Below are 26214 nucleotides of genomic sequence, written 5' to 3' on the forward strand. Positions count from 1 at the left end.
TGACACTTTCTGTACTTGTTTTGCACTACTTCAGATACATATAGGCCTAAATGTGTTCATTTAATAAAAAGCAGTAAGTGATCACTTGGTCTAGATTTTTTTTTAACTGCTTAAATTAGCCATTCAATCTAAAAATTTTTTTTTTTTTTTTTTTTTTTTTTTAGTGGGCAAAAGAAAATCATGTTTTTTAATTGTTTTTTTATTTAAATGCAAATGCAAGCATATTGAGATACATATAGAATATCGTAAAAATTTTGACAATATCGAGATATAATTTTTTTTATAAATCGCACAGCCCTAGTACACACACATCAGAGAACATGAATCATGAAGGGCTTGTGTAGGAGACATGATTGTAGGAGACTCTGAAAACAGCAGATCTGTATGTAGGAGATCCGTGTTAAACTCCAAAGGATGTGCTGGCCTATCACATTTCTTTTATTATTTATGGCTCCAACAGGGATCCATAACTTTGATCCACACTTCACACAATAATAGGGCTTAGGATTTTTGTGGTTTCCACTATTCCAAGGCAAACACTTGGTTGAGGTGGAAATCACACACTTGCTGTATTCAACTCTCTTGCTGTATTTCACCCATGGACATTGGAGTAGAAGATCCCAGCATCTTCCTGCTGTGGACCCAGATTTTCTCACAGGCTTTTGAGTCGGGGGTTTAGGATGCGGTTTATGGCTGAGAGGTCCACACACAAGGTTTGGCTGTTTGACTCCTGGTGTGTGAAGTTGTATTCTACTCTTTATAGTGCTGTTGTTACTTCTCTGAACACTTGCCTTAGTCCTAGACAGATTTATTGGGTGCTTTTGACAAAATAAACTTGGAAGCTAAACTTTTACTTCTTCCAGCCATCTAGGCTACTTGTCAGTTTCTTTGAGAAACTTCAAAAATGTTAATCACAGGGATTTCTTCTAGAGGACGCGTAGAGAAAGGATTCGATGTACCATTCAAATAATTCTCAATCAAACCATGCTTATGGATTTAAACTTGAATAATATAAGAATTTGTGACAGAACATTTATTTATTTACTTATTAGAGTGTTTGTTTGTTTTGATTTTTTTTTTAAGTCTCTCAACATGGCGTCAGAAGCAGACGCTTTCGGGGACTCCCTTCCTTCCTAAACCTACCTGAAATCTTATTGCACAACACCAGTGAAGTTGCAACTTTCACTGGCCAAAGCCAGGCAAGATGGGAAATATGGGCGGAGCCCCACTGTTTTTTTTTTTTGATTTGTTTTTTTTGTTAATGTTTTATTTTTTTTCATTAGTTTGTTTGAATGTGTTTTTTTTTGTTGTTGTTGTTTTGATGTTTGTTTTAGTTTGATTTTTCGTTTGAGTGTTTCTTTTTTTGTTTGAATATTTGTTTTAGTTTGTTTTTAGTTTGAATGTGTTTTTTTGTTAGAATGTTTTAGTTTGTTTTTTAATTTGTTTGTATTTTTTTGTTTGAAAGATTGTTTTAATTTGTGTTTAGTTTGAATATGTTTTTTTTTTGAATGTTTTAGTTTGAATGTTTTTTGTTTAAATGTTTGCTTTAGTTTGTTTGAATGTGTTTATTGTTTGAGTGTTTGTTTTTTGAATGTTTGTGTTTAAAGAGTTTGTTTTTTAGTTAGATTTTGTGTTTCGATATTCTTTCCCTCTTTTCTTTGTTGTTTTTCTTGTAATTTACTTTGGCTACATCCACAAAAATGTTTGGTAAGCATTAATTTTGCAGTTCATCTCCCTCTTGATAATGGCTTTATAAATCTCTTTTAAAAACGTATATAATAAAGTCTTATGTAATAAACAATTGATAATCTTCTCATAAACATTATCAGGCACATTATGCCCGAATGTAGTTTATATCCTCAATACTCACTTTTACCAATCTGTAATTGTGCCATTCAGCTTTTTTGTTTTTATTTCATTGAATGTAACTAGACTTCAAATACTAGCAAATGAATGATTAGCTAAAATGAGTGATTTCATGGTAGGAGTTGATTAATTTAGTGTTGGTACTTTTGTTTGTCTGTTTTCATTATTTTTAAGTCTGCTTTAATTATTTTAAGTCTAGTTTTTTAAATCTAACAGTCTTTTTACATCACAGACCACTTAGAATCTGTCAAGGTCCTCCAGAATTCTGCGGCTCGTGAGTTTAAGAACCTGTGAACTAGGTTCATGCTCCTTGTTTCTAAAGAAGAATCCATCCAGACTTATGAGCTCTGTCTGGACCCGGCTTTAAACTCAGTGCTGGAGGCAGTCGACTTACATCATTGTCCAAACCAGAACTGCTGAACCCTTTATTGTGACTTTGTGATGGGTTCACAGGAGGGCAGTTCTGTTTTTATGTGTTATTATAGGTCTTTTGAAGGTCTCGCTGCTTTTGGCTTCAGTCGATTGAGTTGTTTCAGAAAGGGACACCCTCCGTGGCTATTCTTTCATTAGTTTCCTTTTCCTCTTTCTGTTTTAAGGCCTGACTGTTTGGCCCTCTACTATTCAGCCATTCGCATACAAAGTCTGTTTGGAAGGTAAAGCCAGCAGGAAAAAAAAACACTTTCACCTTTTCTCAGATATCCTTTCAATGGGCATTTGTCCATACGCTGCATTGCAAAATCGTTTGGCTCATTGGTTTTTCTTTACGACAGCATTAAAAGCAGCGAGAAAGGGGAGTTTATTGTTTCAGTCTGTTTACTTTGATTATTTATGATTAATTTTGCATGTGTCTTGGTCCGGCCCTCAGGTTTGGAAAGTGTGGTGTCATTCGTGTCTGGATTTTAGCTTGGTCTGCTGGCTTCTTTGAGATATGTCGGGTTTACCGCAGAAAGCTCCACAGTTTTTTGTTTTTTGTTTTTTTTTTGGGTGGGGGGGGGGTGCTTTTGTCAGTGAGATTAATATGTCATTGGCCGGAGCTGAGTCATGCTGCATGTTTGCATTGGAGAAGCTGTTTGGAAGCTGTCAAATTGTCTTCATCTGTATTATTCTAAGAAATGTTGCTTGAAGCAAAAGTGCTTTCTCACAGATGAAGCTCTTTCAGATGTCTACAGTGGTATGAAATAACAGATGTATAGATGTGATATGATCACTGTGATTGAGGACTTCCTGTCAGGTTATCAAAATGATTCAGAAATATGCATGTTTGGACGTTATGTTACACTTCAGAGGTGATTTGATGTGGAGATATGAGCCAAATTGGAAACAAATGGCAGATTGGGGTTTTATTTTCTGTTGGAAATTAGTCATTATTTTGAGGTTTGCATTTGGTGACAGCTTTAAATGTCATCCTCATTTTGAATTTTTTTTTTATATGTTGTGGTGTCTTGTTATTGGTTTTTGAGCAAAGTGTATATTATATTATTATCTGTCTGTCTGTCTGTCTGTCTGTCTGTCTAATCTTTCTATCTGTCTGTTTGTTTGTCTGTCTGTCTGTGTGGTTTCTCATACTAATAATTTTTGGTCTAGGGAATTTTTATTTTTTAAACTGTAAATGGAAAAGTAACTAGTCAAGTCAAAGTATTTAACATTTTAGGAAATACCAAAGGGCTACTGTTATAATAGCAGACTTCGGCTGACCGATAAATTTATAGGTAGTCATTTTAGAGCGACTCTGAGAAGAGAATGATTTTTTATTCAAACTCTGCACTTAAGATTAAACATGTGACAGTGATTTACAAGGGACATGACTGAAACACAAACCTTTGAGTAACTATAGAGCACAGAGAGGAAAAATCGGAGGTTGTGTAAACACAGTTTAATCTCACATATAAAAGGCCATGCTCATTTTGAGCCAGATCTGTCTTAAGCTGCACCATTGCTTTTCTTACTGATGGTCGTCTCCTTTCCAAACGCACAAAATCGAGGGCTCGGTCTGGGTAAGAGACATAAATGATACGGTTAGTATTTCCAGTTTAAGAGAGTTTGAGTGTATAGAAACAACACAGGGCATTTTATATGTTTGCCTTGTGTGGTTAATGTTTTGGTTCAAGGGAAAGTATCTCCAACATCCAGTATGATGGACTGGCTATACATTGAATATTAATAAGAAAAAAATAGCAGGGACACACTTTAAATGTACATTTCAGTTTTTTGTTGTTTTGTTAGTGCTTTTGATGTGTTTTTAAATTAATGTTTTGTTCATGACTCGTGTGATCTTATCAAACTGCACTAGATGAACTGGATTACAATGTTGTTTGATAAAATGGCAATAAATTACATTCTTTCTGTGTTTTAGTCGGCTTAGCCAAAGTTTAAGTTTTCTTTTGGCCATAATTTAACAAGTGGGTTATTTGCAGTTTACGCATCGATTAATCTTACATCTCTACTTTAATACGGTATCCTGCTATGTTTGATGTACTGCAAACTAAACACTGTACGTTGGCATCTGTAGGCAACGCTGATCTTCAAAATGCTGGGGCATGTGTATGTTTGTGTATGTTTGGTTCATTATTTCTGCTAGCATTCATATCTTAAGTGGTTCTAGAGATCTTACATGTTCACATGGGCTTGTGAGCGATACCAGACAAGTCAACAGCTCTTCAGATCTTGGCAGATGCAGAGAGTGGAAGCCAGAGTCCTGCCGTAGCCAGCAGGGTCTTAGTGGAGCAAATCTTTCCATTTCTATTATATCTGAAAGTTGTTTTTCCTCTGTTGAGCGGTGAATAATGAAAGTTCATGACATTACACGTGCCATGGCATTGGGGGAATACTAAAAGAACGTTGAGGGTCTCTGTGAATGAGAGCGCAACAGGAAAAACAGCCGCAGCAAATGCAGAGCCTATGTCCAGTTTGAGTCTCTATTTTCTTGCCAAAAAAGTGTCTCAGTCTGAGGAGAAGCTGATGCTCATACAATTAGCCTACGTGTTCCACTTGTGCTTTCCAAAGGTCATGGCAGCCTGGCTTCCAAGTCCAGCTGAGTGTGTATCAGACGTTTACATAATGAAGAGAGGTCAGGGGTAAGGTACGTGTGTGTACATTGTAACAACATAGACTGTGCTATTTGTGGTGTTCTCATGCGTAACTCTTTTACGTGGCTGGTTCATAACTGAAACTGATTGCTGTGCTTTATTCACCCAAACGTGCTGACTACGCCAAGTACCCACAATGCAGTAACCTTCCAATGCACTGCCATATACTAATTAGTAATAACAGTGAGACATTGATGGATGTGTGTAGACTGTGTCAGCAGGTGTTTTTATGTGAGTCCAGCACACATAGTTGATAAAAGACAAAAAAGTGGCTTTGAAGTGTTATACTGAAGAGTTCACGTCTTCAAATGGGTATTTTAAAATCAGATAAACAGTGTTGTGGTCATGAAGGAATAACTATTTTTTGAGCTAAGTGAACAGATCTTTTAAGTAAAAATATTTTTGGATTAAATTGATCTTGTAGGTGATTGGATCTTGTAAGTGAACAGATATACTAATCATGTCTTGTAAATGAATGGATCTTGTAAGGTGAACAGTCTTGTAACTGAATGGATTCCTTAATAAGTATGTGTTTTGAATCTGAATGAAGAGTCCTGTCTATGAATGAACAAAACATAGTAGGACAAAAATGAACTGAATGAATAAGGCGTATTGTTTGTGAATCAGACATGCTGGCCAACAGTGACTGAACAAAGATTGACATGTTGTTCATTAATTTCAACATAACAGTTTCATTCAGTAGGCTAAGTAAGTGGGAGGGTAGGAGTTATTCCAATGTGATATTGTTAAAACTCATACTTAACTTAAAGTATTAAATAACTCCCAGAATATTTTTTTTTTTGATCATTTACTCACCCCCATGTCATCCAAGCTCCAGAGGTCAAAATAAAAAACAAAAATAAAAATCATGCTTTTTGTCATTTGTGGTGAAATTGATGCTAATGTTGATGGCTAATGCTAATGTCTGTTCAAACCAAGTGCAATGCAACTAAACATTAAAAAATGCTGAAATAACACACTATGATATTTTTGTACTTGGTTTAGAGATGTTGAGCTTCATTTGACAGTGTATGCATATTGCAATATAAGTCATTATTGTATCACTGACCTTGTTTCGTTCTGTTTATCTCCAGATTTTTGGAGTTTCCTGGTGTGGAGTCCCCAAAGAAAAGATACACCAATAGGTAGGCTGTTCTTTCTTTCTTTCTTTCTTTCTTTCTTTCTTTCTTTCTTTCTTTCTTTCTTTCTTTCTTTCTTTCTTTCTTTCTTTCTTTCTTTCTTTCTTTGACCTTTAAAAGCACTACATACATTTATGTTACTTGAAAAGTAATTCTGCGATTCCAGAAAGAAGCTTTCGTTTTATATTTTTAATTAAATTTGAAATCTCTGCCATGTATATCCATCTCTATTTTCCCAGGTTGTGGTTTTAGCCTACATTTTCAGTATAAATCTTTTATTCTTTTGTCTAATTTTTGGTGTTTTTTGAGCAGTATGATATGGAGTCATAAAAAATCTGGACAATTGAGCAGAAGAAATTAGTTAAAATGAAACAAAAGTTGCATTCTGATCATTCCTGCTTGTCCTTTAAGCCCATTGACTTTCAAATTCTTGCATGCTTTTTCACTCTGCCCATATAAGTTTGAGCTAATTTCCTGAGCCCTTCAGCTGCTCGTAATGCTGATTGGCAAATGTGTTCCAGAGCGGTTGGCATCATCTTCAGTAAAGCCTCAGTGCTGATGATGTAAAGATTTGGCTGTAAGCTGCTATAAGCTTATGAGCCAGTCAGTCCCAATCAATTTACTCTCCTCTTAGTCCAGTTAAAGCTCCACACACGGAGGCCACAATGGCGTAATGCTGGCGGTTATGGTCTGGGGCGCATAAAGAGAACTTCTCCATTTGGATGCTTGCACATTGTTTTGGCGGCAGTGTGACGCTGGGGTCACTGAGAGCTCACGGTTTAGGAAGGAGTTGCCTAAGTTAATGGAACGTGTAGTTTGAAGACATAGTAGTTAGACTGATTACAGAAGAAAAGAGAAAGAGAAGTAAATAATGTGACTTAAGAGTATTACACCAGACATTGCTATATATATATATATATATATATATATATATATATATATATATATATATATATATATATATATATATATATATATACTCACTCACCGGCAACTTTATTATGTACACCTATTCAATTGCTTTGTGACACAAATTGCTAATCAGCCAATCACATGGCAGCAACTTAATTCATTTAAGCATCTAGATTTGCTGAAGACGACTAGATGAAGTTCAAAGCGAGCATCAGAATGGGGAAGAAAGGGGATTTAAGTGACTTTGAACGTGGAATGGTTGTTGGTGCCAGACGGGCTGGTCTGAGTATTTCAAAAACTGCTGATCTACTGGGATTTTCACTCACAACCATCTCTAGGGTTTACAGAGAATGGTCCGAAAAAGAGAAAATATCTAGTAAACGGCAGTTGTGTTTACGAAAATGCCTTGTTGATATCAGAGGTCAGAGGAGAATGGGCAGACTGGTTAGAGATGATAGAAATGCAACAGTAACTCAAATAACCACTCGTTACAACCAAGGTATGCAGAATATCATTTCTGAATGCACAACACATCGAACCCTGAAGCAGATGGGCTACAGCAGCAGAAGACCACACCTGGTGCCACTCCTGTCAGCTAAGAACAGGAAACGGAGGCTACAATTCACACAGGCTCACCAAAATTGGACAATAGAAGATTGGAAAAAACATTGCCTGGTCTGATGAGTCTCGATTTCTGCTGCGACATTCAGATGGTAGGGTCAGAATTTAGTGTAAAGAACATGAAAGCATGGGTCCATCCTGCCTTGTCTCAATGGTTCAGGCTGGTAGTGTTGGTGTAATGGTGTGGGGGATATTTTCTTGGCACACTTTAGGCCCCTTAGTACCAATTGAGCATCATCTAAACACCACAGCCTACCTGAGTATTGTTGCTGACCATGTCCATCCGTTTATGACTACAGTGTACCCATCTTCTGATGGCTACTTCCAGCAGGATAATGCACCATGTCACAATCACACCATGTCACTCTGTCTGCCTGTCTGCTACTCTGTCTGTGTGTCTACAGCTCTATCTATCTGTCTGTCACTCTGTCTATTGCTCTATCTGTCAGTCTGTCTGTCACTCTGTTTGTCTGTCTATCGCTCTGTCTGTCTGTCAGCTTCTCTGTTGCTCTATCAGTCTGACTGCCTGTCTGCTACTCTGTCCGTCTGTCTACAGCTCTGTCTATATATCAGTCTGTTGCTCTGTCTGTGGCTCTATCTGTCTGTCTGTGTTTCACTATTGCTCTCTATCTGTCAGTAGTGGTTAAACGGATCGTAGTTGATCCGAATGGACCAAGCCCCACGGTTCGGCACGCATATGATCGCCGGATTAATTGCAAAATTTAACCGTAATAGAGTATAAGTTTATCATTTGTTTGTATTTTTACAAGCAAGCAAATTTTAAACAATTCCAGAGAGAAAAGGTGAAAGGGAACTGGTTTCATTACTCAGTACTGTTCTCTACGTACAGAACCGCACACACATGCGTTTCAGACGCCGAACTGAATCCTCTTCTGAATCCTCTGAACAGACACATACACATAAAATGATGACAAAATATCAATCTCAACAATCATTCAGGTAATCGCAGTCAGTTATTTCTCAAGTGAATGAAAACAGCTGAGAAAGAAATCTCATCTTTATATCATTATAAATATCATTATATCGGATCCGTGCATTAGGTCTTAAAGGGACAGCAGCCTATAAATACTGCTGCTGTCATTAATGATCATCAAACAACAAAACAGCTGTAATAAAAATCTATATTTAATTCATAGAGTGAACACTATGCAGTGTTATTTTCCCTAATTAATACATTTCTGTATTTGAATACTACCAATCTTATTTTATTTGTTACATGTTCTGTTGTATTTATCTATACTTGTAATTTGTGTATTTGTTCTTATTTTTACTGGCTGTTCTAGTCTCTTTAATCATGTTTAAACTTTCTTAGTTAATCTAGTAGTATTTGCTGTGGTATCAAAGAAGTACTTCGCTTTAAGTAATAAATGGAAAGCAAGTTAAATCGAAATATTTTTCTTTTCTTGCTGATCCGAAAAATGATCCAATCCGTGGGTCAGAAACCGTAATATGATCCAAACCATGAGATTTATGTTCCGTTGAACTGTCTGTCAGTCTGTCTGGTGCTCTATTTATCTGTCTATCTGCCTTTCTGTCACTTCATCACTCTTCTCTGTCTGTCTGTCACTGTATCTCTATTGCTCTGTCAGTTTGTTTGTCACTTTGTCTGTTTGTCTATGGCTCTATCTGTCTGTCTGTCACTCTACTGCTCTTATCTGTCTGTCTGCCTGTCTGTCACTCTGTTACTCTATAATCTGTCTGTCTGTCTGTTGTGTCTGTCTGTTTATCACTTTGTCTGTGTCTATTGCTATCTATCTTGACAGAGCTCAAGACAGCATGATGGATGGTGTAACTACATAAGCTTGTCGGTTTAAGCACACAGAATATATCATGTAAAAATTACAATGACAGAAAACATTAAATGTGACGACATAGTATACAGTGATATACAAGAAGGCCTGCAATATACCATGTTATTGCTGTCAAACTGATTTCCGTTTCATAATGTTGCTTGGGGGAAATGTGATGAAGGAAAAAAAAAGTGACCTGTGTGAATTTCCAGTTAGACAAATACAGAGAGAGAGAAATTCAAGAGAGACAGACTGATGTACAAATTAGTTAAGACAAAAATAAACCACCAGATAGCAGATGAAGAGACAGAAAAACAAATTTGACTACCCAGAGTCCCAACAAAAGAAACATACATCTTTCCACAAATATACAGAGAAAAGACAAATAAATGAACGTTCTTACAAAGAGCAAGCATGCTAGAACATCCAAAGTTCCCTTTTGTGAATGATGTATGATTTCAGCACTAGGAGACAAAGAAAGCAAAAGGATTAGTTATTTGTCTTTCAGCAGAAGCTTTTATCTAAAGAAACTTACTGGAGGAACATCAGGTTAAACACTCAAAGGTGTAATGAGGATACTACGAGTGAAACTCACAAATAAACGTCTGGGTGGAATTTCCTCTTAAAGTCAGGGAAAATATGTGATGTCTATGTGATTAATATTGCATTAAAAATTGATTCATATTATATTTATATGAAGATTTAAATCTATTAATTTGATAAATTAATCTGCATTATTGTGCAACTTTATAATCAATTGACAGCCCTAATTGGAAAAGGCAAATTTGTTTAAATATTTAATTTCAAATGTTTTAGCCATAAAATATACACGTATATATTTTTCCTTGATTCCTTGTTTAAAAATTGTGCTACAATTGTCTAACTATACGTTTACTAAATAAAAATAATCTACACAAAAGATTCATTAATTTAGCAGTTGAACACTTGTTAAACTGTAAGTTTTTGATTCACTAAAAGATCCAGCAAATTTATCACAAATTCATTTCTTTTGATAATTGGACTTTATTTGTTGTGCTGTATGTGATTGATTCAGTAATAACAACCAGGCTCAAAAGATTCACTTATTTGACAATTGAACTTCAGAGGTCACACCATACGTTTTTGATTCACTAAAAAAGAAACAGCTCTTAAGAGTCATTAATTCAGCACAATCGGACTACAGTGGTTACACTGTATCTCTTTAATTCACTAAAAAGATCCGGCTCATAAATTAATTTAGAAAAAGAACCAGATTTCTCTTCCCATCCCTGATTCTAAGTCAGGAAAGTTTAGTGACCTTGGCAGTAGGCTACTGAGAATTGGTGTGGGTTGAGATTCACCCAGATTGTCTCAGTATCTGCTGTTTTTATGTTGCCAAGAAATGCGTGAAGTGGAGAAATGCGTGAAAGAGCAAGAAATTAGGAGTGTAAGTAGTGCAGGATGTGTCCTAAGCTCGGGACTGAAGAGCAGGTCTGTCTGAGTGCTCTTTCCAGGCGGGAAGCTCAGGATTTGTGTGGAAACTGGGATAGCATCCATTCTGCAGATCCGCATGATCCTGCCAGAGCAATCAGGTATCGGAGCTCGCACCAAAGTGCTACATTCCCCCCCACATGCTCAACAGAAGGAGGTTTGCACGGATTAGGCTTGCCCTTTGAGCCAGAATTCTGAAAAATCAAGGGAAATAAGTCCCCTTGTTTTCAGGAGCAGTTGCCAGATATTGTGTTTCGGTAAAAGCTTACAGGGAAAGTAAAGCCATATGAAGCAAATCCCATTAGCTTTTACCAGTATCCACTCCAGGGATGGACATAATACCGATGCATACCGATACAAATACATGTTTCTGATACCTTTGGAATCTCAGATTTCTCACACAGGCAAATGCAGCGACTTCTTTCCAGCACTGAAATCCCAGCTCATTTTCTTCAATATCGAGTGATTTGCTCTTTCCAAAAACAATGATTGTGTTGAAAGAATGCAAATTGAGCAAGACATGGTTTTGTCATTTCATGGCTGAAGACAAGGAAATAACTTGGATAACTAGATAACATTTTTTTTCTAAATTTCTAGTGATTATTCCCAAATTGCTAGTTTTTATTCCCAGTCGTTTTTTCCCTTTCTCAAATTTACATGTATGATTTTTCTTTATTTGCTTTATTTCACCACTGCGACTTGTCAGATGCAATTTTGATCACTTTAAGAAAGCTTAACACGTGTTCACATTACAGTGCATTTTAAGATGTTTCAGACTGAAGACTTTTGTATTACAGCCGACTCATCACAATTTATATATATATAAGTGTAATGTGTACGGTGTAATGGTACACATATATGCATGTGTACCGAACGTGTTCCTTGCCCCTCATCAGATCTTGTCATGTGCTACCCTTGTATGTGTGTTATGTTCTGTTTGGTTCCTTGGCTGCATGTGTCATGTTCTGATTGGTTTCTTGGTTGCATGTGTGTCTTGTTCTCATTGGTTGGTTTTGTCATGTGGTCTCCTTGCCTAGTATAAAAGTTGCTCACTCACACTCTAGATGGCTGATTATTGAATAGCCATTTCCTAGTTCCTAGTTTCATTGTTTACATTTCCGTGTTTCCTAGTTTTCCTGTGTTTTTTATCTTTGGACTGCTTCATTGTTTTTTGATTGATTGCTGTCTGCCCTGACCTTCTCCTGTACGCTGGATTACCCTTTTGTCTCTGCCTTGGATTTTACTGTTTGCTGGTGCTCGACCCTGCCTGTTTTTGACCACGTCTGTTAATAAAGGCTTGCTTTTGGATCCTCAACTCCGTTGTCACGACCCCTACATCTTCGGCAAAGAGGCCTATCCATTGAGGAGTATGTTCATCGGTTCTGTGAGTTGTCATATCAAGTACCGCTTAATGATAAAGTTTTGTTTAAGGACTTGTTCCGTTATGGTCTTAATGAGTAAACTAAATCATTGGTACCTAGAGGGCAATTTAACCTGTTAACCAGACCCCCCATTATGGGACTCACAGCTGAAAGTGCCCTCCCTAACTTAAAATTGCAACAGTTCCTTACTTCAGTGTGTTACACACATAATTTTGGTGTCTTTGGAAAGAAGACCATTTGGGCTTTACTTTTCATCATCCAGAGATGATAATGCTCAAAAAGATTAAAAGTTATAGACACTGAAGTACCTTGAAAAAAATTGTACCACACTTATTTTTTTTTTTTATTTGATATAAAAATACATGAAATCAGTCCTGGAGCAGTCTAGAAAAGTAATGGGTTGAAAGTCACATGTCTCATGAGTTTCAATTTCAAATCTGAAGAAGATACCATGAAAAATGAGATTCCTGCAACCATTTTTCTGATACTATGTCTACCCCCCATATAAAAAAATATTTACCAACTGTATTGAAGGGTTCTACAAACTATTTTAGTCATTAAACATACCACTGCATAGTTATAAAACAATAGACAAAATCTTAGACATCATATAATTGATTTGAGCACTAGAAAAAATACAATAAGAATAATCTGAGTAATAAAAATAAATAAGAAAAATAAAAAAGATTTAACTATGTATGCCAATTACAGTACATCCTGAGATTGTTAGAAACACAGCATTTACACTGATTTCTGCTCATATAGTCAATTGTCATGTGTTGACTAGGGATGGGTCATGATTTTCGAATATTCGATTAGTCGATTCAATTACAGAATATCGATTAGGCTGTGCGATTATTTTCTAAGGATGTGAACCGTGCCCAAGCCCCAAAGCCCGGTTTGGTTGACTAATGTGATCTCTCCATGCCACGCTTGGACGCAGTTGGTTGGAAGAGGTGGGCCAGAACGCGGTTCAGTTTAATTAGGGTGCGGTACGCATGCAGTGTGAGCGCTAACTGCACCGGAGCAGGGAACCACTGATACGTGGAGCATGATTATGTGAACATTTCTGAGCGGCAAACGCAATAGATCTATAAAGCAATATGTTGTGAGAAGGTCTTCTGTGTCACCGCGTCCCAAATGACTCAAAATAATAAACCACACAGTTAACAAAACGATGCACTCCACTGTGCTGAGCGAGAAACTTCCTGTTTCCCACGTATTAACTCATGATTACGAGCAAGCTGCATTAAAATGATTTGTTATTTGTTGAAAGAATAAAATGTAATATTCTACTAGTTGATAACCACATTTACCGCCCATATTTAAATTTTTTTTTGACTCTGTTATGTTGATTTTTCTGAAGTAAAGAATGTTAAACCTTTTAATTATGGTATAATGTTAAATGCTTTGAAATAATATGTAACATTTTAATCGCAATAAGCTTTGGGCTTTGTTACTTTTTATTATAACACAAAGCCTCAGCCTTCTGTCAATTTTAAGATAAAATACAAACAATAAATTTTTTTATGCTCTTTAATTTGTAGTGAGATATTCACCTCCTTTCAAGCGGCATGTGAATCAATTATATTTTCCTGTTTAATATTTGCAGCACGAAATAAAAATGAATAAATATTTGAGTGCATGTTGAAAAAACAACAGAACAATTTAATACAAACGAGTGTCTCGTGAAATAAATCAATTTGAGTTTAAAAAATCATCAGTAAGCTTAGTGCTGTTTTTCGTGTTAAATGTGAAGAATGACAGGTGCCACATACTTTTTTAAATAATTTTTTTGCCGGAGTATACACTTTTACTTCATGCAATGTAACATGATTTTATTATCGTAATTTTGACTTTATTCCTAAAATATTATGACCCTAATCTTATTTATATATATTTTTTTTTTTTTTTTTTTTTTTTTTTTTTTTTTTTATTATTATTATTATTTTTTTTTTTTTTTTTTTTTGGAAAAACTGATCAAAATGCTCAACTCACTGTCTTGCACTGGCCTCTTTGTAGGCTATTTAAAAACAAACAAACTTGAATTTAACAAACATAAAATATTCCAATCATATTTCTGAACTAAATTAATAAAGAATCTAAACGAAATATGACCACTTTGCCATTAAAAACCCAAACTAAACTATTATAATGGCTGCAACAGCAGCTGTGTAATGAGGACAGCGACACAGGCTCGGGTCAGACTCGGGCAGATGTTTCGATTAATCGTTTTTTAAAATGGGGTCGATAAAAAAAAAAAATTTTAAAAATAAAAAAAACGATTTTTCGATTAATCGTTTTTTAAAATGGGGTCGATACTGTGTTTATGCGTGCATGAGTGCATGGGTGCATGCATGGGAGGGGTGCAATTTTCGACTACTAATTGAATAATACCCAGCGATTATCGAATATTACTTGTGCTTAAAATGCACATTCCTAGTGTTGACATGCTGATGGCCACTTATAGAGATGGTAATCATACAAATGTGCCATAAAGTCAATAATCACACTCTATTCACTCTATTTATAGACGGCATTCACATTGATAGCTGTAATTACACAGTAATAGCATGCTGATCTGCGCTCAAACAGATTGTAATCATGCAGATACAGCCACATTCCCCATAAAACACACTCACACATATATAAAAAATGTTGAAAAAGAAAAAAAATAGAATAACCGATCGCTAAGTTACGCCTTCATCAGATGACAGGTGGATCACAGCCGTGTCACGAGAGAGCGGCAGAATCAAATAAACTTTTTTTGTGGATCGTCTCATCAAAACCATTTTTTTTTACTACCAAGACGCAGTTTTCTGAGCGTGAGTTATTCCATAACGGACACAAACAATACTGTCCCTGAAGAACTGAAACATAAACAAAGGAATTATCATCCATATTACAAAGTTATTGCTTCGTTGGACTAAACATGCTCTATGGGATTTCGTTCAGTGGACCCTTACCTTTCTAACTAAACCGGGATTTCCAGCTGTCGATGTGCTTATGACTCATTATTACGACGAATCTGGTATGTATGTACTGCATTTTGATTCTTCATGTTTTGATGTGTACTGCTTACACAAATTTAGCAAATACATTCTTTATAAGCTTTCCACTGAAAAACAGCGGTCTGTTGTCGATGCTTGAGGCTTAGATCTTTATAATGAGATATAGTTTGTCAAGATTAATTTTGTCCCGTTTCATTTAATCTATTCGCAAACATTGACGTGCAAACAAAGAGAGTTCAGTGCGCCCGCATCCAGGTGCGTGTTAACAGGTTAATGGTAGTTTGAAGGACATCATGGATTATGCTCTACTGTTATGTGGCTCTCCCTTCACTGTGGGTTAAGCAGAGGACTTTGGAACCCCAAGGAAATTTTTTTTTTGGGGGGGGGGGGGTCATCGTAAAGCACTGGCGGCAGCGGAGTATGACCCATTATGGCCACCATCATGTCCAGTTATTATGGTCACCATTCCTGTATTTTCGCCACTCAAGGCCAGCTCAGAGTTATGTATGTCAAGCCACAGTCTTTAGCCATCACAGATGCCACTTTAGTTTTCCCGAGCATCGTGGATGTTGCCTTTGAAGACTCCAAGGCATCCCAAGGGCGTTTGAGGGTGGTGCCCAGTCTGGTGGACCCACCTTTGATGTCGGCGCATGCAGCAGGCATCCCAAGAGCTTCAGCACTGGTCGTCACTGAGACTGTTCCCCTATCCTCTGTGCTCCCTGTAATGGCGGTTGTCATTCTGTGTGTTTTGGCTTCTCACTATTCTGAGTCTGCTCTAGTCCTTGAATCCACTCCAGTCCATTAGTCTGTTTCAGAGTCCACTTCAGTCCATGAGTCTGCTCCAGAGCTCATTCCAGTTCTCGAGGTGGCAGCACCCACTGCAGAACCTCCCAATTTGTCTGAGCCTGCTCTAGCTCTTCCCGAGGTGGCAGCTTCCACTGCAGAACCTCTCAAATCAGCAGCATCTGCTCCAGCTCCTCCCGAGGTGGCAGCATCCACTGCAGAACCCCTCGAGTCAGCGGTGTCCACTTCTGAACTCCCTGCTGGTCCTGTTACTGTTAAGGAGACCATCTGTGAACTCTCTGACTGTCCTGTCTCGGCCATGGAGTTCAACTGTGAACTCTCCGCCTGTCCCATCTTGCCCGAAGAGGCCGTTGTTAACCTCTCTGTGCTCTCTGTTCCAGTCCCGCCTGATCTGCCTTGGTAGTCACCTGCCTCGTTTGCTCTATGCTGTTGGACAACTGCTCTGCCGTGGGGATCTTTGCTCTCCTTTGTTCTGTTTTGGTGGTCATATACTCCACTGTGGGGATCTCTGGACCAATCTGCTCTTCTCTTCAGATCCACCTGCTCCGCCCTGGTGCTTTTCAGCTCTGCCTGCTCCACCCTGGTGGTCTTCAGCACTGCCCGGTGCTCTTCTGCTCCACCCTGGCTCTCTGCTCCGCCATGGTGCTCTTCAGCTCCGCCCTGGCTCTCTGCTCCTTCGTCTCTGCCTTGGCTTTCTGGAAGCCGCTCCTTAAGGAGGGGGCTATGTTACGATTGGCAGCTGGAGTGCCCATGAACTCCATTAGAGGGCACTCCACCCCAGACTCTTGCCATTGTACTCTGGACTCCATTTCCCACGTGTTCCTTGCTCCTCATATGATCTTATCATGTGCTACCCTTGTATGTGTGTTATGTTCTGATTGGTTCCTTGGTTGTATGTTAAACAAGTAATTGTGTGCACACCACAAAAACTAAAAAAAAAATAATAAAAGAAACAACTAAAATAAAAGATATTACCACCTCCATGCTTTACTGTAAAATCCCATATTTAATAAAAGGCAACGTTTCAACCCTGCTGAGTCTTCTTCAGTCAAAGGAAGTTGAAGACCCAGCAGGGTCGAAACGTTGCCTTTTATTAAATATGGGAGTTAAAAGCAGTGTTGCGGACATTACATTTTTTTCTCCTTGGTTGTATGTGTCATGTTCTGATTGGTTCCTTGGTTGCATGTGTCTTGTTCTCATTGGTTGGTTTTGTCATGTAGTCTCCTTGTCAAGTATAAAAGTTGCTCACTTACACTCTAGATGGCTAATTACTGAATAGCCATTTCTAGTTCCTAGTTTCCTTGTTTCCTAGTCTTCCTGTGTTCTTGATTTTTGGACTGTTTGCTTGTTTTTTTAATTGCATTTCGATGCCCAATTCCGCTGTCACGACCCCTATGTTACAATAAGCGCCTCGGAGAGCTGCTTCTGGGTCGTTTCAGAAACATGCTGGTATAAACAGAAGCATTGACTATAGTGGCTGCGATCAGCTCTGGTTCCTGTGTCTGAGCTGTAACATGCCGCAGACTTGTGCAGTATGAATGGGGTCCTTTCAAATGGCAGAGTGAAGCACGAATGAACGCGATCATTCCTTCCTTTGTACTTCTAGTTTTAACGCAAATAAACATGAATGAACATCTCATGCCTCATGCAATCGCTCAATCAGTGTTTCAACCGTGGAAATACGTCAACAAAACAGCTTGTAAACAATGTCACGTAGCATTTCATTTACCTCAGCAAGTCATCAGTGTCCACAGCTTGTTAGTTCACTACAGAAATGAAGTCTAGAGAAGAGCATTTCTTGAAATATTACACTATATACTCATTATATTTGACTTTACCTGTTAGTCTTAATTATTTAATGTATGTTTAAATTAATCTGTTATGAAACCTGTTATGATAGCCACTGTGCAATTGAATATATATTAACAAATAAAATAGATTTTTTTATAATTTAATTATAAAAGTTAATTTAAAAACACCATTATGTGCAATTTACATGTTTGCATACAATTTTTTTTTAACCCTCTGGAGTCGATTAACGCGTATACGCGTTTTGGGGTATTTTCTCCTGATAACCCCGAAAAGAACTTAAATTACACTTTCAGTTTTGATCGTACAGATAAGAGCAATACATCAATCGAATCTGTAAAGGGTCTACTTTTTTTTGTATACAGACATAATAACAACAAAACTTTGTGCACTTATAAAATAAAGATAACAAACAAGGAGTCCTGTCTGCAGCCTTTGTCTGCACTGATCTTCATTTACAAACACGTCATTAAAATGAACTGTAACTCAGTGAATACTCAACACAGAGACATGAGAGAGATATCTATAGAAAGCCTGACATGTCTACTTTTCAACTAAACAAGTGCTGCCGAAAACAAATATTCTGTGATAAAGTAATCCATATGAAAACAATGCGATGTCCGTTTTTCACGTCTCCCTTCATTATCTTCTAATGTGACCACGCCCCCACGCTGAACGTGCTTTTGAGATTCTAATGTTTCACTGAAGCGTGCGGCTTGAATACGCCCACACAACAGAAGACAACGCAGCGAGATTGTTCAAGTTTTTTTTTTATTTTACTGTTTGCTTCGAGATGAGAGGAATAAGACATAATTCACCCCCAAAAAGATGTGATGTGGTTAAGGATTTGAGAAATGGATTTCCTCAGAAAAAAAGAATGAAGCACTTTATTCAGCAGAGATCATAAACATGAGTAAGTCTTTTTATTTATTTATATACTTGTACTAGTTTTCACATAACGTATAAACATTTTACTAGTTAGCCTTTTTCCAAAGACTTTTTCCAAACTATAATTCCTGACTAAATGTATAATCAAGTGAAATATTATGAAGTTTCAATAACAATATACACTACTATATCATTCAAAAGCTTGATGTAAATAATATAAATGTACCAACAAAATTAACAATAACAAATGTAACAAACAATGCTGTTCTTTCAATTTATCCCCCCTAAAAAAACCTAAAAAAAAATATTCTCAGCTCTTTTCAACATTAATAATAATAATAATAATAATAATAATAATGATAATAATAACAATAAATGTTTTTTTGTAGAAAATAAGATTGTTAAAAGGATTTCTGAAGGATTGTGTGACTGGAGTAATGATGCAAAAAATTCAGTTTAAAAGTCAGTTGTTCCTAATAAACTGTTTAACTGCACTCACAAGTGAATATTAAATTATGTTGTGGGATAATTGAATATATTCTAAATAAACTACAAACATAAAATTATATACATTTATTTTGTCCTCACATTCTTTCTTGTAACTCATCCCTCTCAGTGACACAGCTGACTGAATGGCTCATTATGCAGCTCATTATGCAGGCCTTTGTCTTCTCAGGTGTGAATTCATGATAGTTGACGCCTACTCGCATATGACTTTTACCAACAAAAAGTGTCTTAGAAAATTTAAATCAATATATTGTTTTCTGTAAGTGAGTAAACAAGATGATTTTCACATCATTTAGAAAAAAAAAAATTCTAGGCTACAAGCTCCAGTTCTCAAAAGTCCCGGGAACCAATGTTCTGTATGTGTTTTATTGCCTTATTCAAGTGATTTAACATTTTTAGTTTTTCACTAACCACGCATAACATTTTTTTTTCTCAAAAAACACAATCATGTAAATACATGCTGCTCACATATTATTATAGCCCAGTTTGTGCTGATTACAGTGAGATTAGACTTTAGCCATTTAGATATTTATAAGAAACTGAAAAAAGCACAAATGTCAGGGCATGACAAAACTTCTCCAGGCCCCAAAAATACCCTTAGACTCCAGAGGGTGAATTGAGTGTTGTTTATTATATTTAAAAAATAAACAGTAATTAAATTTAAGTTTGGGTTAAGTTGTTAATTGTAACCTTATAATGTTGTGAAATACACCTATTAGGCGCTTTCATTAGTTACTCATTTATGTAACCACAGATTTCAGCCATAAACAGATGTCATGAGGTGGTTCCCAACCTTCCTTGAGTGTTTCGACCCTTCCCACAACACACTCCCGTTGGTGGGTGGGCAGTGGTGGCCTAGTCACTGCTCATCTGCTCACGGCTTACAGCTTTCTTCCTCTCTCTTGCTCCATATCCAGAATGAAGCTCGCTCAGCCTCCTCTGCCGTCTTACGAGGAGCATGTTTCTTGCTCTTCTCGTCCATGCCTAAAGCTGACATCAGCCTCCATACTGATTTGGCAGGGAAGCCTCTACACCCTATTTCCACCAGAAACAGCCATGTCTGCCATCCTTTGGCTTTAGACTCATGAATTAAAGGCTGATACTTCAAGGCCTTCCTCTCGTGAGCCTCTTCACAGTCAGCTCAATTAAAATTATTTTATGATCTTTGGCTGACCACAAGACAATATCTGGGCGAAGAGCTGTGTGGACCACTTCCAGGAACTGCAGCTTCCTTCCAACATTGACTCTCATATCCCAAGAGCCCGTGGCCTGCAGCAAATTTGATTTTGCTAATGCTCTAGTTGTATAGGGCCTGGCTCCCTTCTTGATGAATGTGATGGTTTCCTTGCCTGTGCCGCCTGGCCTCTTCTTGCACCTCTCTCACTTGAGTGTATCGGCAAGGGACACAAGCACCTTGTCATGGCGCCACCTGTATCGACTTTGAGTTAAAGATTTTTTACACCCTAACAATATGTGTGCCAGCGTTCCATTTTGGCCACAGAGCTTGCAATACGGGTCTTTCCTCAACCCCCATGTGTGCAGATGAGAGGTGTCATACACATAGTGCAAAAGGAAGGATATACAGTAGGGTTCGAGTCTCCATAACTCTGCCCATGTGATCTTACGCTTGAGCAAATCCCATTTTGTCCATGCTCCCTGGGATGCTTGTTCCATTGCTCTGGATATACGCCTTTGGTCCTCTTGAGTTCGGATTTCTGCCTGAACAATACCTTGCCTGCTTGTAGTACTAGTATTGCCAAACTGTTGGAAATGTGTCGATCCCAGGCCTTTACATCCTGTGCAGGTGTTGCCAATGATGTCACACAACTTCAATGAGCTTTCTGCCTGTTCATTGGCTGCATTGGCTGCCCATTTACGGCCTGGTCTTGTTGTGATGCCTGCTTGCTTTACCAGGGCATCTTTAGAATCTCTCAGACTCATTGCGACTCAACATTTTGCCACCTTGATCTCCTCTACAACAGATTACAGAGGGAGCTGCAGCTGTCTTGATTGAATGTAGAGGCCCACTGAAGAGAAGCTTGGGGGAATCCCCAACCACCTCCGGCGGGTGCTTGTTAATTTTCCTCTCAATGCCTTCCACAACTGTTATAGGGAACTCATAGACTGTAAGGAGCCAAATAAGCCTGGGCAGAAGCCAGGATTTAAATTTTTCAGGGAGGTTGTACCTATCGATCTTCTTCAACCACTCTTCTGTTTGCTTCACAGCGTCTGCAACATTGGCACCATCTTTTAGTGATGCATTGAGCCACTTCCTCAAGCACTTTATAGGGCTGTCCTCAATGGAAAGAATGACCTGGCCTTGAACTTGGAGGCCAAATTTACTTGTGACACTGCCCTTCCTGATGACCAGCCTTCTGGACTTCTTGGCCTTAAATGACAACCTTGTCCAAGAGGCTACAGGGTACAGGGTTACAGGGTCCAGGGTTTCCAGTACCCATCTCACTTGAACACGTGTCGCAGTGGTTATTGTTAGATCATCCATAAATCCCCGCAGCCCTGGCTGAACAATACCTGACTCCAGAACAGGGCCAGGGGTTATGCCTTCTGCTGCTGTTATTAGAAGATTCATGCCCATTATAAAGAGGGTAGGGGAGATGGTACATCCCGTTGCGATTCCCTTTTGAAGTTCCTGCTAGTTGGTTGTCTGCTAGTTCTTGTATAGCAGCTGGAATGTGGTAATGGTCGAGTCCGAGCTGGATGAGGTCATGCGGAATCGATCCGTAAGCGTTCGCTGAATCCAACCAGACCACTGTTAAATTGCCTTTCTTCTGTTTGGCCTCTCAGATCAACTGGCTGATCATTGATGTGTGTTACAGACAGGTTGAAAAGCCTGGGTTACCACCTTTCTAAATGGAAGTATTGATGTAATTGTACTGCATGGTGTAGGTGGTCAGTCTTCTAGCAAGCACTGAGAAGAAAACTTTACATTCCATGCTCAGGAGGGAAATTGTTCTGAACTGAGCAATTGTGGAGGATTCCTCTTCTTTTGGGATAAAACATCCCTCTGCCAGCTTCCAGCTTGCTGGAATTGACCATTTGGCCCAGATCTTCTCGAAAAGCTTCCACAACCTTCACAAAAGTTTCGGTCTTTTCTTTTTTTTCTCTTCTTTTATTCCCTATATGGTATACCACTTGGACCTGGGGCACCTGAAGCTTTGGCTCTTTTGATGATGTCTTCCTTCCATGTTAGTGTCAGGGTTCTAAGAAGGAGGACCCAATTGCAGTGTGAGGTAACAATGGTTTATTGACAAAACAGACTGATACAAAAGGGTAGTGAAGTGCACAAATACCACAACAGGAAAAACTAGGGAAGACCACTGGGTCAGCTTCAGAAAACAACTCGCAGAATACATTGGCAACAGAGGGGGCGGCAAGACCAGGCTGATGGAGAAGACCACACAAGGCACCATAGAGCAAAGCTCAGACATTTGGTGACCGCCGACTCTGAAGCTGACCAAGTACCAGGCAGGTAGAACTAGGGCAGAACACACGGGAGAAGGTCAGGAACTCTAACACAAGACTAGACAGGACAAAGCTCCACTGAAACAAATTAAACCCCAAGACAAGGGAAAATATAAACCAATGAACTAATAAAGACTAAAGTAAGAAAAAAAAGAAATAATTACCAATTTAACCAACTTAAAGAATATCAAACAAAACCAAGAATCAGGACTAGAAAAACTAAATAAATATTACATGTAAAGCAAAAGCAAGAACAAACAGATTACTAACCTAAGGAGCAAGACAAGAACATGGAACTACAAGGACTAGACAAAACAAGGGCACAAGACCAACCAGACAGGGAGACACGTGCACCTATTCAGCCACATCCACAGACAGCTACAAAGACGGTGACAGAGGGGGTGAAAATGACCACAAACCAGCAAACACAAAAGGGTAAGGAGCACTATAAATAGGGAGGGAAACACATGAGGAACAGGTGAGCACAATTAGACTAACAAGGCTAACAAGAGGGTGAGGTAAAAAGGAAACGAGGAGGATGGGCTAAGGGAGCACATGGCCGAGAAAACAATTAACAAGGCCATGTGCTGACACGACAAACAAGAAACAAACACAACAGAGTGACAGTGCAAAACCCTGACAGTTAGTTCCTTCACCTTCAGCATGACTGCTGGTTTATCTGGTCTATGAATGTTCTGATTGGCTCCAAGACCTTGGCCTCTGGCGGGGTCTTCATGAGCTTTTAGGAACTCCTCTACTTTCTCCCTTGCACTGGTTTATATGCCAGACTTGGGCTGGCTGAGAAGAGTCCTTGTGAAACCATACAGGTCGTTTATGAACTGTGCTTGCCTCTTTTCTTTCATCCTCCTCTGCTGTCTAAGATGTTCAGCCCTGCAAAGCTTGCACAGCTGTTCACGCAGCTTGCTTGTTAAATCTTAAATCCCTTCCTTTTCAATACGTGAGCTGGTTTTAAACACGACGATACATCTCCCTTTCCCTCCTGCTTGGTTGTTTAGGTGGTTGGGGCTGCTCTTTCTGCTTGATTAGGCCAAATCGTTCTCTGGCAAGGTTGTATATGATCGCTGTGAACGAGTCAATTTTTCTGTGCACCGGGCCTGTTAGAGCGGCTTCCAAGATATCATCCAAATCATTATCAAAATGGGGCCATGCAGTAATGTCTGATGCTTTTGGGCATTTGATCCTCTCTTTCTTCAACTGCCTGACTTGCTGGTGCTGGGTTGACTCAATTGCATAGAGATCTTCAGCACTGTGGTGTGCTTCCTGGCTACAGCTCTCCTTCGTCTCACCGGAAACTAGATCTGTGCACTGGCATATTGCTGTGAGATCCTCTCCTGTCAATATTGTTTGCTTCAGGCCCCCCCCCCCCCCCTTGAGCTTGAGTGGTGCCCACTTGCGAGTGCTGCACACTAGGTTGCTAGCCTGGTGTGCCCACGCCAGTCTTTCCTGGAGGTCAGCTGTCTCTCCAGCATCAACGATCTTTCTCGGTTGTCACCTTTCTGGATGCCACTGGTGAACCAGACTTTAGATTGTGAAATACACCTATTAGGTGCTTTCTTCGGTTACTCCTTTATGTAACCATAGCTTTCAGCCATTAGCAGATGTCATCAGGTGGTTCCCAACCTTCCTTGAGTTAAAGGTAAAACTAATGTAAAAGTTTAAAGCATAAGCTGAGGTAGATTTTTATCAAAAAATGTTTAATTATAAGCTAATGTATTTCAAAAAGAGCAATTTGTTCAGTTAACCACTGTTTATTATTTAAAAAGTTAAGTTTTTCCCCCTGCTGCACCAAAATCATACTGAACCTTGACGTTAAAACTACTTTTACTTTCATATGACCTGACTATAATATAAATAAAATAAAAATTATATAAATAGTAGTAATAATAAAAAAAAATGAGAAATCTATAAAATAAAGCTGAATAATAAAATAAATAGGGAATAATTGAGGGTTACTGTATAATAATAATAATAATAATAATAATAATAATGACATCAGTGTATCAGTATTTTATATGGTAGTGTTCTGTTCATTTTAAAATAGCTAAATTTTAAATTATTCTTACTAAATTTAACTTTTATTTACATTTTATTTCTCCTCGCATTAACTTTGGGTAACTTCAGAATGACATTTTGCTTTAGGTAGACCGCTATTGTCTAACCATTTTTTAACTTTTGCATTCCTCTTACGGTTCTCCTCGCAGAATAATATTATAAAAAAAATAAGTTATGCATATTATTACATTATAGTTTGAATCTCAGATGAGAGTTAAATCAGCAAGCCACATTAAGTCCATTTAGCCAAGCTCTTTGGCAACATTGGCCTTTTCTGGAAGACTGTTTTGTGTTGACCGCGCAGACAGGAAAACACCCCCAGGCTTGGCGTAACCGGTAGCAGAGCTGGTAAAAGCATTTAGGCTTTATGGCTTCATTGTTTGTGTTTCCAGAAGAAAGAAGAGCCTCCTTAGTGGTCAGCCACAGCGATGGACATTGAGGGTTTTAGCTAGACTATTGTGAACTGCCGCACTCATTTTAACCCGTTCTCCCAAATGGCCCTCGCCCAGCTTCTGTGGAGTCTTATTTCATCTGATTCCTGTGTGGAAACAGCTCTTGGACAACCCTGTGGTGACTTGATATATCTGTTAAACTTCTGTTCCTGCTGGGTAATGTGTATGTACATCTGTTTATAATGCATTTGCCCTACTTGATGGGTATTTTGAACTCATTTATTAGCTTGCTTGTTGCCACATTGATGTATCGAATCTGATATTTTAATTATTTCTTGACTCATGGTTCCTCTATTACTGGCCAGTAGTCTAGACATTTACATAAGAGATATTAGCTGTGTCCCAAAACCTAGTAAGCTGCCTGTGTAGACAGCATTTTAAGGTACAGCTAACCAAAGACTTTCCAAAAGCTAGAGAGCAACATTATGCTGCCTTTTAAGACACATCTTAGAGTCAAATTCCAGGTAGCATCTCATATATCCTTTTTGGAGAAAGCAATCCCAGAATGCATTGTGATGTACTTGGTGAAAAATTAAATTCATAATTATGATTGGAGTCGAGAGAAATGTAGAAAATGTTCTAATTTGGTACCAAAAAGTGTTCATATAAAATTTAGTCTCAATTAAAAATTTAGAAGCTTGTTTCCACCACTGAATATAAATAAAAAAGGTAATTGCGACTTCTCTCACAATTCTGACTTTTTTTTTTCTATAAACTCAAAATTGTAAGAAAATAACAGAATTGTAAGCGGAATTTTTTTTAGGTTTTTGTTTTTTTAGAATTCGATTTATAAATTCACAATTACAAGAAAAAAGTTAATTGCATCTTCTTATCTTGCAGTTCTAGTTTACAACTCACAATTCTCAGAAATGCAAGTTTATATCTGCCAATTCTGACTTT

The 26214-nt window shown here is 38.2% G+C and overlaps 1 protein-coding gene across 2 annotated transcripts in view; it reads left to right on the forward strand.

The window, feature by feature from the left end:
- The window catches only part of LOC122142432 (zinc finger protein 469-like), a 294747-nt gene that overhangs the window by 71138 nt on the left and 197395 nt on the right, over positions 1-26214 (forward strand). For both annotated transcript variants that reach the window (XM_042753099.1, XM_042753103.1), the window contains exon 2: positions 6047-6097. The gene's annotated coding sequence lies outside the window, so the exon portion shown is untranslated. The remainder of the gene's footprint in view (positions 1-6046; positions 6098-26214) is intronic.

Source organism: Cyprinus carpio, chromosome B25 (assembly GCF_018340385.1).
Source record: "Cyprinus carpio isolate SPL01 chromosome B25, ASM1834038v1, whole genome shotgun sequence".
In the NCBI taxonomy this organism is placed as follows: domain Eukaryota; kingdom Metazoa; phylum Chordata; class Actinopteri; order Cypriniformes; family Cyprinidae; genus Cyprinus; species Cyprinus carpio.